This window comes from Lissotriton helveticus, chromosome 3_2 (assembly GCF_964261635.1).
Source record: "Lissotriton helveticus chromosome 3_2, aLisHel1.1, whole genome shotgun sequence".
In the NCBI taxonomy this organism is placed as follows: domain Eukaryota; kingdom Metazoa; phylum Chordata; class Amphibia; order Caudata; family Salamandridae; genus Lissotriton; species Lissotriton helveticus.
The window spans coordinates 243,001,464-243,019,958 of NC_136062.1; positions in this window are offsets into that span (position 1 = coordinate 243,001,464).

Below are 18,495 nucleotides of genomic sequence, written 5' to 3' on the forward strand. Positions count from 1 at the left end.
ATAGAAAGCCAGCCTTAGGGGTGACTTATAGATTTTAAGTGTAGTAACTACAGATATAAGAAAATGTATATCTGTCATAAGTGGTGTTAGAACCAGCTTACACAGGTTGAAATAACAGGCCAGTAGTCACAATTTGAGCTGTCTCTCATGGGTGGCATAATACATGCTGCAGCCCATGGGAGACCCCAGTGTACCTTTGCCTTGGGTATCTCAGTTCTGTATACTAGGGAACTACAGTGGTACACTAGTAGCCAATTGTAGAGGTACAGAAGTACTTAGCATGTCAAGTTTAGAGAGGAAGCACTGTGACTGGGGTCCTGAGTAGCAGGATCCCAGTCAGATCTAGTCAAAAAAACATACTGACACCAGCAAAAAGTCAGGGTAACCATGAAAGCAGATCCTACTGTCCCACAAAACCCCCAACCAAATAAAAGGAGATTAGACTAACCTTGCCCAGTTAAGTCTTCATTTTCTAACTGGAAATAGCTAGAGAGTCCAACGGTATTGGCATGGTTACTCCCAGATCTATGTTCCACAGAAAAGTACATCCCCTGTAGGGAAATAGACCACCTCAAAAGTTTGGGATTTTCACCTTTCATTTGTTTTAGCAATAAGAGGGGCTTATGGTCTGTCTGAACAATGAAGTGAGTACCAAATTGGTATGGCCTCAACTTCTTCAAGGACCAGACCACATCAAAGTGCTCCCTCTCAATAACTGACCAATGCTTCTCCTTAGGGGTCAACCTTCTGCTTATAAAAGCTACTGGTTGGTCCTGGCCACCTCTGTTAAGTTGTGATAATACTGCACCTACCCGTATCTCAGATGTATCTTTCTGGACAATGAAAGTTTTGGAGTAATCAAGTCTTTGCAGGATGTGAGCAGAGCATATGGTCTGCTTTAGGTCATCAAATGCCTTCTGACAGCTAACAGTCCACTCAACTTTCTTTTTTTTTTTTTTTTTTTTTTTTTTTTTTTTTTTTTTTTTAAACCTTTATTTGAGCAAGCAGAAACGTACAAGGATGGGCCTACAACCACACGGGCCAGCCGCTAAAAAGGAGTAGACACATATCACATAAGCCCGCAGAGGTAACCGTCAATCAACAATGCAATATTCCACATTAAATACAGGACCAAAACAGGTTTTATATATATGAAAGAACAAACATACAAAAAGGCGAGAGTGTATCACTGAAGGTCAGCCCAAGGGACGCAAGGGGGGGACAGCAGCGGAGGTGCAGTAATAATATCCTAAGCACTAAGGAGTATGGAGCGGGGGGGGGGGGAGGGGGGCAGAGATCAGGAAGAAGAAGGGGGGGAAGAGCCGGTGACACCAGCTCAGTCCCTATATGAAGATTCCGGGAACGCTAGCCTAGGGAGATAGGGTAATCTCGATAGTGTCCACAAGGGGAGGAGTACAAATGTCGCCACGGTATTCGTTCCATTGACCCCACACCTTCACCCATGCCCTGGGTCTACCCCTGGCCACATAAACAGTTTTCTCACGGAACATGGACCAATCCATATTATCCTCCCATTGCGCGAGGGCAGGGGGCCTGGAGGCCCCCCAGAGTTGGGCAATATCTCGCTTCGCAATCATATAGCCCAGGGTGGCCCATCTAGTCTGTGCCACCGAATAGTCCGTGGGCTCCCAAACATTCAAAAGACAGCGACGAGGTTCCGGTCGCAAGGATATCCCCGTCACCTCAGTCATCAGATCAAGCACGGCCACCCAATAAGCAGCCACCATCGGGCACTCCCAAAGAATATGCAGGAAAGTAGCACGCAAACCACATCCACGCTTACACAGTCCATCAGAGGAAAAGCCCATCACCATCAGTCGCGGTCCCGTCACGTACACCCGATGAAGGATCTTCAATTGGACCAGACGGAGTCGAGCCGGTATAGCCACCTCCTTCGGAGAGGAGAGGGCCGATTGCCAATCCTCATCATCAAGTTCCAACCCATCTCCCATCCACTGTTCCCGAAGTCGGGCCAATAAGTCAGTCCGATTGTTGATCAACTTTTTATAGATCAGGGAGATAGTGCTATCAGGAAGATGTCCGTCAAGGATACGGTCTTCAAGTGGGGAAGAGTCAGGCGGAATCTCACCAGGAGCAAACACCGAAACCAAAGCGTGCCTGATCTGTAAATAACGAAAGAATTCCCGACTACTCAGGCCATAGTCAGCCTGGAGGGCCTGAAACGGGCGCACAGAACCCTTAGAATATACATCCCCCACTTTAGAGATCCCAATCAAGTCCCAACGGTCAAAACCCTTGGAAGACCAAAGACCGCCCAGACGTTCTGAAGCATAAAGAGGCGTCGCCAACGTCAAGCGATCCTCCCAGCCCAGGCTCACATTCGCAGCACGCCACACTGTCAAAGCAGTCAAAGTAGGTCCCACAAGATGGCGCCCAGCGGAGCGAGAATAGAGCACTCTATTAAAGTCACCTCCCGGAAGCTGAAGTTTATCCATCTCAAACGCCGGATTACGACCCGGAGAGAACATAGCGTGATTAATAGCGGACAGATGGGAAGCCCAGTAGTATCTCTTAATATCGGGGAGCGCCATGCCCCCATCGTACCACGGGATAGAAAGTTTCGCGAGAGCAATGCGCGGTCGCCCATCCCAAATAAGTTGCCTCTGAAGGCTCTCAATCTCCCGAAAATAGGTCTTGGGGATAGGATCATAATAATTCTGGAGAGCGTAGAGAAACCGCGGTAGTGACATCATCTTAAACAGGGCCGCCCGACCCAGTGGAGACAGGGGAAGTTTGCGCCAGCGGGCAACGTCCAAACGGAGCCTAAGCAACGGGGGAAGGAGATTACGATCAAAACGAAGGGACGGATCCAAGGTAACGAAAACCCCCAAGTATTTGAAACCATCCCGGACCACCTGAAGAGGAAGTCTACTCGGCAACGGAGGCAAGATACCAGATAAAACGTATACACAGGATTTAGACCAGTTGATGACGAGGCCTGAGTTAGCACCAAAGGACGCAAGAACGTCAAATAAAACAGATAAAGACTTGCGAGGGGAAGTAAGATACAAGAGGATGTCGAAGTCCGGGGCCCATCGAATACCTTTAAGGGACGGTTCCCAACGGAGCCAGGCCGCCAACGGTTCAAGAGCGAGCGCGAACAACAGAGGGGACAAGGGGCAACCCTGACGGGTACCCCTGCCCAAGGAGAAGGGGGTCGACACTCTACCGTTCACTACAACTTGCGCCAGAGGTTCCGCGTACAACAGTCTAACCCAGCTAATAAACTCGCACCCGAATCCAAATTTCTCAAGTGTCGCCCATAAATAGGGCCACTCCACAGTATCAAAGGCCATGGAGGCATCCAGGGACGCCAAAATGGCCGGTTCAGTCAAAAGCCCCGCCCTCGCCAGCGCGCCGTGGAGGCGACGTAAATTCAGAGCAGTGTTGCGATGCGGGATAAAGCCAGACTGATCCGGATGGACCAACTCCCCAAGAACCGAAAGGAGACGGGTCGCCAAAAGTTTAGCCAACACCTTAGGTTCAACATTTAATAGGGATATGGGCCTATACGAGGAACAGAGGTCACGCGGTTTACCCTCTTTGGGAATGACGACGATTGTCGCCAGACGCTGATCATAGGGAAGCATGTTCCGCTCACGAGATTCTAGAAACATGGCGCGGAGATACGGCGCCACCTTATCGGGGCATAATTTGTACAACTCAATAGGCAAACCGTTCGGGCCCAGTACTTTGCCCGAACGGAGCGATCGAACTGCATTGGCTATCTCATCATTCGTAAAAGGGGAGTCCAAAGCAATACGGTCCAAGTCGGTGACACAGGGCAAAGTGATATCACGCAGAAGAAGGCGGGAGTCGGCAACATCCCTCACAGACACGGGAGCATATACCACACGGAAATATTCTGCAAAACGATCAACAATGGCGGTCGGATCAATCACATTCTCACCACTCGCAGACTGAATCACGGGCACCACACGATTAACTCTTTCTTTCTTGTCCAACCACGCTAGGAGTTTGCCCGCCTTGTCACCCACATCGTACAATCTGCCCTGCTGCTCACGAAACATCACCTTTGCAGCGTCAGTGACCAGAGATTTATATGCAAACTGTTTTAGACCCAGGGCATGGAGTTTGTCAGGCGTGACACCAGATTCCAACTCGTCCTCCAAAGCAGAGATCTCCCCCTCAAGGTCCACCACCTCCTTCCTCCCTGCCCTCTTAGCTTCAACAATCAAGGAAAGGGCCTGTCCACGAATCACAGTTTTAAAAGCTTCCCACAGGGACACAGCCGAAGAGACCGACCCCTCATTTTCCAGGAAATATGCATCCATGGACTTGAGCAAGAGGGTACGAGTCTCAGGGGAGGAAAGATACCAAGGGTTAATGGGAGCCACTCGGCCCGCCGCCTCTACCCCAACCTCGAAACGAAGCCAGAGCGGCGAGTGATCAGAAATACCCCTCGGCAAGTGTAAAATCTCACGAACCGCCGATGATTGGGCTGCGGGCATCAGGAAATAATCCAGCCGGGACAGACTGCCATGGGCCCCAGAATGAAAGGTGTATTGGAGTTGAGTAGGATGCAACAGTCGCCAGCAGTCCACAAGGCCAAAGGTATCTAAAAACCCACCCAACCACTGCTGAGCCTGCGGGGTATCTCTAGGGGGATGGCGATCGTGAAGGCCGGAAAGCACCGAATTAAAATCACCGGCAAGAAAGAGAGTGCTATCAGGGAGATCCAACAGAACACGGCCCAAGTCAGTAAAAGTAGAGGCCTGCAAACCCGGGGGAACATAAACATTGAAGAGAGATAGGGTGCGGCCTTCATATCTACCCACCAGGACAGTATATCTCCCACGGTCATCATGAATCACCTCATCGATAGCCAGGGGGAGGGAGGTTCGAACAAGAATACCCACACCCCTAGATCCGGAGGTAAACCCTGAGTGCGCCACAAGGCGGTAGCCCCATCTATTCATCGCATAACAAACATTACCAATCAAATGGGTTTCTTGCATGAAAACAATGTCCGGTGACAAACGTCGTATACATTTTAAGACCACACTGCGCTTAATACGATCTCCCAGGCCATTAACGTTCCAGGAAAGAAATTTCAACCCTCTACCCCCCATCCCAACCACCCGAGCCAAGACCCCTCGTCCATGAGCTAGACATCAGAAACAGCAGCAAACACAGGAGCAACTCGCCTTGAAAACAACACACAGAAAAAAAAAAACTTCCCAACCCCCCTCCCCCAAACTGAAGAGAAACACCCCCCACCCTGCACCCCTGCAAAAAGCTAAAGAGCCACCCCAACCTGCAGTGTGCCTGTCGCCCAAGAACCCCTATTCTACACAAAGACCCCGGAGGAGGAAAGGTCTCCGTTCCATCCACCCCCCGACCTCAGCAAGAACAAAAATAACAAACGAAAAGACAGAATGATCACAATGTAGAGGGACGCCGGCCAACACTCCTGAGAATGTATTCAAAATAAGACATAAGAGCCGAACAGTTAGATCTCCACACCACCTTCGGCACCGCCAGGGTGAGCGGCGGAGTCTGTCTCAGGAGGACAGTCAGGCAATGAGTCCAGCCAGTCATTAACAGCATCTGGCCGATCAAAGAAAAGGGTACGTTCATTGTATTCAACCCGGAGTCTAGTGGGAAAGAGCATGGCGTAACGTAGGCCCCGATCCCGGAGACGTTTCTTGGCACCACGAAACTCCATACGTTGTCTCTGAACCTGTTGGGAAAAGTCCGGGTAAAAGTTCACCGTAGCATTCTCAAAGGCCACCGGGCCCTTCACCCGCGAGGCCTGCAGGATAGCGTCCCGGTCTCTATAATGAAAAAGCTTCGCTACAATGGGTCTCGGCGGGGCTCCCGGCTTGACTTTGCCCCCTGGAACACGATGTGCACGTTCCACCGTGAAAAATTTTGTGAGACCAGAAGGGGCCAAATGGTTCAAGACCAGATCCTCAACCAGGAGATCCACCGAGTGGGGTTCAGGGTTTTCCGGTACACCAACCAGGCGAACATTGCAGCGACGCGCCCTATTTTCAAAGTCCTCCAGGCGACGGGTCATGAAGTCGTTCCCCCGACGGAGATTTCCAATCTCTGTTTGGAGCTCCGAGACGTCATTCGTAAGGCTAGAGGATTTAATATCCAGTGATTGTACCCTCTCATTCGTCTTGCCGAGGTCAGCACGAATCAGATTCACCTCAATAGCCACGGTGTCAAGTTTGTGGGCCAAGGCCTCGTACTGTAGGCCGATGGATTCCCTCACACCCGAGATGGCGCCCATGATATCCTGTAAGGAGGGCTCCGCCGACTCTTCCAAAATTCGTTCAGACGCAATACTAGAACCAGGCAGGGCAGCTCCGGGGGACCCCTTAGAATGGGTATAACGGTCCATGACATTTGATTGAACTGGAGCTCCGCGCAGAGGTGTTTTCGTCTTGCGCGTCTCTCTGTCCCCTCTGCCCGCCATTTTGAAGATGCGTCACAGGACAAGCCACCAGGTCCGACGGGCCCGACACCCAAAGTACAGGATCAAAAGTACAGAAAAAGGGGGCACAACTCGGGTAGAGGTCGCCAAACCAGCAAATAGGTCACATGAAAGCCCAACAGCCGATCTGCCTCCAAGTCTCAGTCGCAACACGGCATCCACAGCCGTGGCCCAAGTCGGAACGGAATCGAAACCGAAACTTAGGAAGGGGGGACCCACAAGGCCAGATCTCCTGCCGTTGTTGTTCAATTGCAGGACGGCTACAGTACCGCACCCCGTCCCGGGCGCACCACAAGGGCGGAGCCCAAAAGTTCAGAGCACCATATCTCAGGAATACGAGATCCAAATCGATTTCTGAAAAGTGCTAGGGTAATCAGCCAAACGTCCCCTACACGAATTCTTGCAAGAAATCAGGATTCAGCCAGGATAAAATGTCGGGAGCGGCGAGGGTCCGGAGAGCGCTGTGCTCAAGCGGCCATCTCGGATGCCCGCCAAGCTCCTCCTCCCACTCAACTTTCTTAACCCGTTGCGTGCTCGTGACGGAACCGTTCCGTAACGAGCCTTGGGTGGGCTGTGCTGGTGATGAAATGGTTCCAACACGGCCTGCTCGCCGCGCCTGCGCGGCGCGAATTCCGCACCTGCGCTTAGCGTTCTAAAGAGCAGGTGGGGCCGTGACGGAACCGTTCCGTCACAAGCACAGCTCACCCGAGGGCCGTGAAGGAGCGGTCCCGTCATGAGTACGGGAGCGCCGCGCGGCCCCGCCTCCCCCTCAGCGCTGCGGCGGAATAGCCGCCACAGCTAAGGGATTATTTTCTAAAGCTAAGGAGTTAGGTCCTGAAACGTTGGGGTGGGCTGGACCATATATAATCAATGGAATACAACAACAGTGCCCACACCAACTAGAATCTCAAACAATTATTTTAAGGGTCAAACCAAAAAATTCATTTCAGTTTTGGCCGGGTACTTTTATATATACCCCTTCAATTTACACAATTCTTTTTATTAACTTTTTTATCTCATTTATGAATGAAAAAAGAAACATATAAACATTCAAAGCTATTTACACAAATATATACAACATATATACCAATTACATACCATTACTTAATACACAGAATAAATACAGTCCAAACATCCTACGTGCAATACAAACAAGGGGGCAGATTTATGTTAACTGGCGCATCCCCAGGGATGCGCCAGTTAACATGCGCCACAGTGCGCCACTGCTCCGCCACCCATGGTGCGCCGCATTTATGATGCGGCGCATCATGGTGTAAGGAAGTGAGGATGCGTGACGCATCTCTCGGCGTACGGGCGGCGCATTGCAGGAGTCATGTCGCAAGTGCGACATGACTCCTGCAATGCACAGGAGCCACCTATGCAATGCATTGTGCGTCACCCTTACGCCTGCTTCAAGCAGGCGTAAGGAATTGACGTAGAAAGTGGCTGAGTGAAATCTCATAGATTTCACTCAGCCACTTTTAGGAGGCGTTCCTGCGCAGGAACGCCCCCCCTGCGCAGGAACGCCCCCCCTGCGCAGGAACGCCTCCTTATGGCGCAGGGGTCTCCAACGTGACGCATCTCCTAGATGCGTCTCGTTGTAAATAGGGCGCATTGTTTGCGCCGCCGTTGCGTCACATTACGTGACGCAATTGCGGCGCAAGGAGGCGCAAGGGCATCATAAATCTGCCCCAATATATCTTAATACATTTATGTTCAAACAATCAATATTCAAAAATTAATGATAGACAAAAGTCAAAACAGGAGACAATATCACCAAACGGTGACCAATGTTTTAGAGCTAGCAGCCGCTAGTTCATCCAACCAATGATATTAATTGCTACTTAAGTTTTTGCCGATGCGTTTCGAATCCCAGTAAAATACTTCCTAGATTCTCATCAGGGCTTCGTCACTTATCTGCAATAGGTGTAAACAACAATAGGATTTTTATTTGTTGATTGCAAAATGCCTCTCTTGTACCCCCACACCTTTATACCCCAGAGTGGTTCTATATATCTACCTGCAGGGATTGGGCCAACTATCTCTTCTTGAGACTCGGATTTAGCTTTTACTGGCTACTCGGTTGTGTCAGGGATTCCTGTAAAAAAGGAGGAGTTTTTATAGCCAGGGGAGATTCTACTTGGGCTACGAAATCCATTTGAAGTGGCACCTGTAGTGGCAGGGGTGATCGTACCTTTATATTGTTGGAGGCTGGCTCAGGTTGTTCAAGACCCACAGGCCGGGGTCCCTTTCCACGCGTGATCTATGGAGATCTATGGAAATTAATGTCATACGATCACTTTTAATATCCCATTAGCAGCATATTGCATTTCTGTAGTTTTAAATGAGGTACGTACCTTCCTAACTTAAATGAAGGCCGTCTTTTTCATGCACCACTTCTTTGAATGTTTATTCTTTCTCTGGCTGGCGGGCAAAAATACGATGGAAACAGTCAGTCTATGCCCGACTTTGGAAATAGCCCGCCCCCGTAACCAGCGTATGTTAGTTCCAGTCTGCCTACCTGGTCCTAGCCATGGTGTAATTTTTAACGGTATGTCTGCAGCGGAAAGAAGCCACCTGTGTCTCACTCGATCCTAATGCATGAGGATACACGCGCATTAGTCAATATTCCGCTCACCCTCGCTAGCATGTAATTATTTTCTGGGTAAGAGGGAACGCGTTACCTTTCTTTCATGACACAGTCCCGTCTCAGATTCCACCACAACAGCGGCCATCTTGGAATCCTTCAATATACGTGTTCACTTAGACCACAAGGATCATGGTACTCGTAGTTTCTATCAAACAGGTATTTCGGTAGCAGTTCGTGTGGTATCCCAAAGCTCACATCCACTTATATAAATTATTGTATTATGTTTTTCCGTGCATAATATTAAACGGCGGTCCATCAAATGCGTCTTACCAATTTATAAGGGCATTGACAGAAAAACCGGAAAACGGGAGTTTCATAGTATCCCAGTGTTATTCCTCCAAGCAAATCAACTGCACGGCGCCGTCAGTGTCTTTACGTTAACATAACCTAGATATTTCAGAGAGACTATTGAGGCCAGTTTGTGTCGTATTGAATTTTAAAATTAAATAAGCCTCCTTCTGTAACAACACTCTCTCTACATCAGCAGGACATTTTGTATTGTTCATGCTGAATAAGACTGACCATTTGAAGTCATTTTCACCATGCCCCTTTTCCTCAAAATGTTCCACCATTGGGGCCGTCACTGCTTTCTTTTTTAGCCTCGACCTATGTTGGGTGATTCTCATGTTCACTTGCTGATTAGTTTTCCCAATATAGATCTTATTGCATGGACAACATAGACAACATTTCTCGTTTTTCAATTAGAGAAGGCAGAATGTTTCCATTTAACTCCCACATATTCAAATTCGCTTCCTTCGATGGTATTAGAACAAGCCACACAGTTCCCACATTTGTGGTGGCCCTCCACTGGTTTCATATTCCATTGGGATAACAGAGTGTTTTTAGATTTTGGTAGCGAGATATCTGCTCGCACAAGTTGTTGCCCTATACTCTGATTCTTCCTGTATGCAAATAAGGGGCGCGGAAATGGACATTCAAGTCCCTCAAGTAAATGCCAATTTTTAAGTATCATCTGTCTCATTTTATGGGTATCTGGCCCAAATGTGGTGACACAAACCAGTCTATCTAGCTTGCGCTTTTCTTTAACCTGGAGCAGGCATTCCCGGGGAGTAAATCTAGCCCTCTTAAATGAGTGTTTGAGCAGTTTTTTGGGGTACCCCCTTTGTACCATTTCCCCACAAAACGTCTGGGCATGTTGTTCGTAGTCAGATACTTCTGTGCAATTTCTCCTTATGCGTAACAATTGTCCATACGGCAAGTTAGATTTTAAATTTCTTGGATGTGCACTTCTATGGTTTAGAATGGTGTTTTTATCTGTGCTTTTCTTACACAGCGAGGCTTTAAGTTCTCCCTCAGCACATGTCAATTCTAAGTCCAAAAAGGTCATCCTTGTCTGGCTATATTCAATGGAGAATTTTATGTCCTGGTGTCTGGCATTCAGCCATTCATGGAATACTAATAGCTCCGCCTGGTTCCCCTGCCACAGGAGCCAGACGTCGTCAATATAACGGAACCATTGGCTAATTTGATTTTTAAATGGATTATTGGTTTCATATAGAGAACCGCCATTTCTGGTGCATGAGGACAGCCCATAGCCGTCCCCTTAATTTGCATAAAAAAATTCTCCATTGAAAGAAAAATAGTTTTTCTTAAGGGCAATTTCTACCAATTTCAAGATAAATGCTCTGGGCGCTCGATGTGGTCTAGCCCTGCTTTCCAAATAAATTTCCATTACCTCAAGCGCTTCATCCTGGGGAATCTGCGTGTAGAGGGATGTAACGTCCATTGTGACCATTATTTGGGTTGATGGATCAAAGGGTGTCCCCTCCACTTTTTTCAAGAAGTCAGTAGTATCTCTCAAGTACGATTTATTATTGTTTAGAAAAGGCTTGAGAAAAAAGTCAACATATTTCGAAATAGGCTCGAGGCAAGAATCACACCCCGAGACTATTGGGCGTCATGGGGGTTCACTAAGGTTTTTATGAATTTTAGGCAGTAGGTAAAAGACAGGGATTCTCTGGAATATTTTAGCCAAAAACTCACATTCTTTCGGACCTAAGAATCTCTCGTCCTTACCTAGTTGTAAAATCTCTACAATCATAGCCTGAATCTCTTTGGTTGGATCTTCCGATAGTTTCGGATACCACATATTATTGTTGACTTGTTTGAGACCCTATGATAAATACATCTTGCGGGCCAGATGACAACGGCTCCGCCCTTGTCGGCCTGTTTACCTCGGTGTGAGTAAAGCCTCGCTGTATAAGAAAAGCACAGATAAAAACACTATTCTACACCATAGAAGTGCACATCCAAGAAATTTAAAATATAACTTGCCTTATGGACAATTGTTACGCATAAGGAGAAATTGCACAGAAGTATCTGACTATGAACAACATGCCCAGACGTTTTGTGGGGAAATGGTACAAAGGGGGTACCCCAAAAAACTGCTCAAACACTCATTTAAGAGGGCTAGATTTACTCCCCGGGAATGCCTGCTCCAGGTTAAAGAAAAGCGCGAGCTAGATAGACTGGTTTGTGTCACCACATTTGGTCCAGATACCCATAAAATGAGACAGATGATACTTAAAAATTGGCATTTACTTGAGGGACTTGAATGTTCATTTCCGCTCCCCTTATTTGCATACAGAAAGAATCAGAGTATAGGGCAACAACTTGTGCGAGCAGATATCTTGCTACCAAAATCTAAAAACACTGTTTTCCCAATGGAATATGAAACCAGTGGAGGGCCACAACAAATGTGGGAACTGTGTGGCTTGTTCTAATACCATCGAAGGAAGCAAATTTGAACATGTGGGAGTTAAATGGAAACATTCTGCCTTCTCTAATTGCAAAACGAGAAATGTTGTCTATGTTGTAACTTGTCCATACAATAAGATCTATATTGGGAAAACTAATCAGCAAGTGAACATGAGAATCACCCAACATAGGTCGAGGCTAAAAAAGAAAGTAGTGACGGCCCCAATGGTGGAACATTTTGAGGAAAAGGAGCATGGTGAAAATGACTTCAAATGGTCAGTCTTATTCAGCATGAACAATACAAAACGCCCTGCTGATGTAGAGAGAGTGCTGTTACAGAAGGAGGCTTATTTAATTTTAAAATTCAATACGACACAAACTGGCCTCAAAAGTCTCTCTGAAATATCTAGGTTATGTTAGCGTAAAGACACTGACGGCGCCCTGCAGTTGATTTGCTTGGAGGAATAACACTGGGATACTATGAAACTCCCGTTTTTCGGTTTTTCTGTCAATGCCCTTATAAATTGGTAAGACGCATTTGATGGACCGCCGTTTAATATTATGCATGGAAAAACATAATACAATGATTTATATGAGCGGATGTGAGCTTTGGGATACCACACGAACTGCTACCGAAATACCTGTTTGATAGAAACTACGAGTACCATGATACTTGTGGTCTAAGCGAACACGTATATTGAAGGATTCCAAGATGGCCGCTGTTGCGGTGGAATCTGAGTCGGGACTGTGTCATGAAAGAAAGGTAACGCGTTCCCTCTTACCCAGAAAATAATTGCATGCTAGCGGCTTCTTTCCGCAGCGGAAATACGGTTGAAAACGACACCACGGCTAGGACCAGGTAGGCAGACTGGAACTAACATACGCTGATTACGGGGGCGGGCTTTTTCCAAAGTCGGGCATAGACTGACTGTTTCCATTGTATTTTTGCCCGCCAGCCAGAGAAAGAATAAACATTCAAAGAAGTGGTGCGTGAAAAAGACGGCCTTCATTTAAGTTAGGAAGGTACGTGCCTCATTTAAAACTACAGAAATGCAATATGCTGCTAATGGAATATTAAAAGTGATCGTATGGCATTAATTTCCATAGATCTCCATGGATCACGTGTGGAAAGGGACCCCGGCCTGTGGGTCTTGAACAACCTGAGCCAGCCTCCAGCAATATAATGGTATGATGATCCCTTCCACTACAGGTGCCACTTCAAATGGATTTCGTAGCCCAAGCAGAATCTCCCCTTGCTATTAAAACTCCTCCTTTTTTACAGGAATCACTGACACAACCGAGTAGCCAGTAAAAGCTAAATCAGAGTCTCAAGAAGAGATAGTTGGCCCAATCCCTGCAGGTAGATATATAGAACTACTCTGGGGTATAAAGGTGTGGGGGTACAAGAGAGGCATCTTGCAATCAACAAATAAAAATCCTATTGTTGTTTACACCTATTGCAGATAAGTGACAAAGTCCTGATGAGAATCCAGGAAGCATTTTACTTGGATTCGAAACGCGTCGGCAAAAACTTAAGGAGCAATTAATATCATTGGTCGGATGAACTAGCGGCTGCTAGCTCTAAAAAATTGGTCACCGTTTGGTGATATTGTCTCCTGTTTTGACTTTGTCTATAATTAATTTTTGAATATTGATTGTTTGAACATAAATGTATTAAGATGTATTGTTTGTATTGCACGTAGGATGTATGGACTGTATTTATTCTGTGTATTAAGTAATGGTATGTAGTTGGTATATGTGTTGTATATATTTGTGTAAATAGCTTTGAATGTTTATATGTTTCTTTTTTCATTCATAAATGAGATTAAAAAGTTTATAAAAAGAATTGTGTAAATCGGAGGGGTATAAATAAAAGTACCCGGCCAAAACTGAAATGAATTTTTTGGTTTGACCCTTAAAATAATTGTTTGAGATTCTAATTGGTGTGGGCACTGTTGTTGTATTCCGCAGCTAAGGGGTTAAGCATCCTTTTGGAGGTGAGATCAAAGGGGGTCACTATAGACCCATTCCCCTTAGCAAACCTCCTGTATTATCCAATCGGGCCCAAGAAAGGTCTGACCTGAGTCTGGGTAATGGGAGCAGCCCAGTCCATTATGGTCTGGAGTTTGCTATCCAGTGGCTGAACCTGGCCTCCAACTACAAGGTGGCTCAAGTACACAACCTTGATCTGCCCTATCTGGCACTTGGTGACCTTGATAGTGAGGCCAGTCTTTTGCAGGGCATCCAGAAAATTCCTGAGGTGGACCAGGTGATCCTACCAGGTGTAGCTAAAGACAGCAATACCATCTAGATATGCTGCACTAAAGGCTTCCAGGCCTGTGAGAATATTGTTCACCAATCTCTGAAATGTGGCAGGTGCATTCTTAAAACCAACAGGGATTACAACAAATTGATAAGGCCCACTAATGGTTGAAAATGCTGTCTTTGGCTTGGCATCCTCAGAGAGTCTGTTTTGCCAGTAGCCAGCAGTCAGGTCAAAAGTAGTGAGATGCTTGGCTGAGGCTAGAGGCTAGAGTATCAAACAACTCATCTGCCCTAGGAATTGGATGGTCATCAGTCCTAGTGGCTCCATTGAGACCTCTATAGTCTACACAAAATCTCACCTCTCTATTACCGTCTTGAATGTGAGGTTTTGGCACAAAGACTACAGGATTAGCCAAGGGCTATCCAAAGGTTCAACGACCACCAACTTCAGCATCTTTTGGACCTCAGTCTTGATCGAATCTCTGACAGGGTCAGGCTGTCAGTAGATTTTACTTTTAACAGGCAGACTGTCATCTGTGTCCACCTCATGGGTACACCAGGTGGTTTGACTTGGAGTTAGCGAGAACAAGTTTGGGAACTGATTGAGGACTTGTCTACAATCAGCGTGTTGCTGGTCAGTGAGACTTCCTGCCAAGGCTACTCCATCGATTGACCCATCAACAGGGTCCTGAGAAAGACGATCAGGGAGAGGATCGCTCTCTTCCTCTTGTCCCTCATCAGTGGCCATGAGCAAGCTCATGTCAGCCCTGTCAATAAAAGGCTTTAGGAGGTTCACATGAAGAACTCTGTGAGGACTTCTGCGAGTACCTGGGTACACCAGGTAGGTGACCTCACCTTGTTTCTCGAGGATAGTGTGGGTGCCACTCCACTTGTCTTGGAGAGCTGCTGGGGCACAGGCCACAACACCCACACTTTCTGTCCTGGCTGGTAACCAGTCAGCACAGCCTTTTGGTCATTCCAAGCTGTTTGAAGCTCCAGGGTGGTCTTAAGGTTTTTGCTGACCTTCTTCGTGTATTTAGCCATATGTGAACACAGGACAAGGACATAGTCCACAATATCCTGTTTAGGAGGTTTGACAGGCTGCTCCCTGCCCTCCTTAACCAGACACAATGGACCCCTTACTAGATGTTCATACAGAAGTTCAAATGGGCTGTAGGCCACCCACTTCTGAGGAACCTCTCTGTAGGCAAAGAGTTTTTCTGGAAGTCCCATGATCATACCCTTTAGGGTCTTGTTGAATCTTTAAACAAGGCCATTTCACTGTGAATGGTAGGGTGTGGTAAACTTGTAGCTTACACCACACTCCTTCCGCATTGCTGATATGTAGCTAGACATGAGGTTTGTACCTCTGCCTGACAAGACCTCCTTAGGAAACCTCACTCTGGAAAAGACTCACAGGAGGGCCCTAGCCACCACAGGAACTGTAGTGGTCCTAAGTCAAAAAGCCTCTGGAAACCCGATGGCATGGCCAACCACCACTAGGATGTAACTGTGCCCATATGCTGTTGCAGGGTTTAAGGGACCAACCATGTCTATCTCTACCCTCTCAAAGGGAACCCCAACCACTGGAGGTGGAATTAAGGGGGCGTTTGTAATGCAATCTGACTTACCACTGGCTTGGCAAGTGACACAGGAGCGACAAAACTCCTTGGTGTCTTCAGTCATGTGAGGTCAGTGAAAATGAGGGACAAGCCTGTCCCAAGTCTTGCTTTGCCCAAGATGTCCTGCAAGGAGAATGTCATGAGTCAGTGAAAGAAGAAAACCCCTGAACCTGAGGTATAACCAACATCCTGGTAGCACTAGGCTTGGGATCCCCACCCTCAAAACACAGAAGTGCATCTTCCCAATAGATCGTACGGGACCCACTGACATTCCCTGCCTCCTCAGCAGCAGCTTGCTATCTGAGCTGTTCAAGAGAGAGGCAGGATTTCTGCTCCAGACTCAAGTCTGCCCTGGAAGGTCCCCCTGCCCCCAAGAACTCTGCTGTGTCAGGTCCAAGTTCCTCTGGGACAGTTTCTTCACAGTGGCTAAGAAAATCTCCCTCAGGAGACTGATCCTCACTAGGAGTCTGGGAGGAGCTAGCTGGTCCATTTTCCAGGATTCAGAGCTTCCTCGGTGCCTAATTGTTTGGCCTGAGCCCCTAGTAATAGCAAATGCACTAGCAGAGATTTCCATCATCTCTGCATTTGTCCTGAACTTCAGACCTGGCTGAAGTTTCTACATCATTGCTCAACATGCAATCCACAAGTAGGCCTGGGGAAATCATAACTCTCTTAGGGCCAGTTACCACTCCTCAGCTGAGATTCACAACTGCCAAGGTATGATCAGTCTTGACATTGCTTGCATTGGTCACTTGGTAAAGTTGACAAGTATGATTTGGGCAGGAGACACACGTTTTTCTGTCACTATGGTGACACTAGCCCCTGTGTCTCTGTATGCCACAGCTTATTTATTTATTTATTTATTTATTTATTTATGATATTTGTAGAGCGCATACAATGGCCCAAGGGCGTCTCGGCGCTAAGTGTCTGAGTGTTTACCCTGGAAAATGAATGATTTATTGACTAAAGAGCCAGGTCTTAAGTTGTTTCCGAAAGAACCATAGAGATGAACTGGCTTTAATCGTTGGTGGCAGAGTGTTCCATAGCTTAGGGGCTGAAACCAAGAATCTTCTATCGCCCCATGAGACCGTTTTTGTCCGGGGTATAACAAGATCTCCTGAACAAGATGACCGTAATGTTTTGAGCGGGCGATAGAGGGTCAGATTACGGACAAGATGTGCTGGTCCTTGGTCGTGCAACGCCTTATACACAATACACAGGGTCTTGAACTTTATCCTATTTCTGATGGATAACCAATGCAGCTCTTTGATGGTCTTAGAGGCAGAGTGATGTTTAGGGATATTTCCCAAAAGCCTCGCTGCAGAGTTTTGTATGGATTGTAGTTTATTCAAGACTCCTTCCTGTGCACTGAGAAACAGAGCGTTGCAGTAGTCCAAGGTGGACAGCACAAGGGATGTGACAAGAGTTTTTCCGGCTTTATCAGGGAGAAAAGGGAGGATTTTTTTAATTAGCTTCAGCTTATAAAAAGCTGAGGAGGTAATCTGGTTGGCATGTGGATGGAACGTGAGTCGGTCATCAAAGATGACTCCCAGATTCCTTACTTTGCTAACAGGCTCAGGGGGGGGGCCTAAAGAAGAAGGCCACCAATTAGATGACCACTCTGGTGTTAATTGTCCAAAGATAACTACCTCTGTTTTTTCTGAGTTTAACTTTAAACAATTGGAGGCCATCCAATTTCCTATTGCCGTCATACCAGCCCTAAGGTCACCTGCTACTTTATGGCCATTGTTCTTAATGGCTAGAACCAGCTGGGTATCATCAGCATAGGACGTGAGGCTCATCCCATAAGCCCGAATGACATTGGCTAAGCCAGACACATAGATGTTAAAAAGTGTCGGGCTTAGGGATGAGCCTTGGGGTACTCCACATGGTAGTGACATAGTGGTCGATTGAAATGGTCCCGTTGTGACCACCTGAGTTCTGTCAGCTAGAAAGGAGGCCAGAAGTTTACTGGCCATCCCTTGTACACCCAGGCCCTCGACACGGTCAATCAGGGTGGTATGATCGACCGTGTCGAAGGCTGCTGACAGATCAAGTAATATCAGAACCGCTGTACCCCCAGTGTCACGGATGAGTCTGATGTCATCAGCTGCTTTAATTAGAGCTGTCTCAGTCCCATGACATTGGCGGAACCCAAACTGAGTTTCGTCAAGTAGCTGGTGTTGTTCTAGAAACGCAGATAGTTGTTTATTCATAGCTTTTTCAGCTATTTTGGCCAGGACCGGTAGGTTGGCTATAGGTCGGTAGCTTTTGGGTTCAGCCTTGTCCAGATATGATTTCTTTAGCAGAGGTTTTATGATGGTTCTTTTTAGACTTTTAGGGTAAATACCTGTTTTAAACATGGCGTTGCATATAGAGGTTATGGCTGGAGTAATTTCCTCTAAAACTGGCATTAGAACTTTAACAGGACAGGGATCAATGGCTTCCTGGCCATTAATGAGACGCTGGTGCCTGTACTTGCCCAAGTTAGTAGAACTTACAAGTAAAGTGGCAAGTTCCATGCCACTGTCACAGACAAGGATTGCCTGAGTGGGAGTTCTTTTTTTTTTTTTTTTGTTCAAAAACCTTTATTTGAGCAAGCATAGAAAAATATAGGAATGGGCCTACAACCACACGGGCTGGCCGCTAATAATAAGGCACAAGGAGGAAATCAGAAATATATTCCCGTGGACAAGTACAAATCAAGTATCCAGCATTACTCCCAACATATC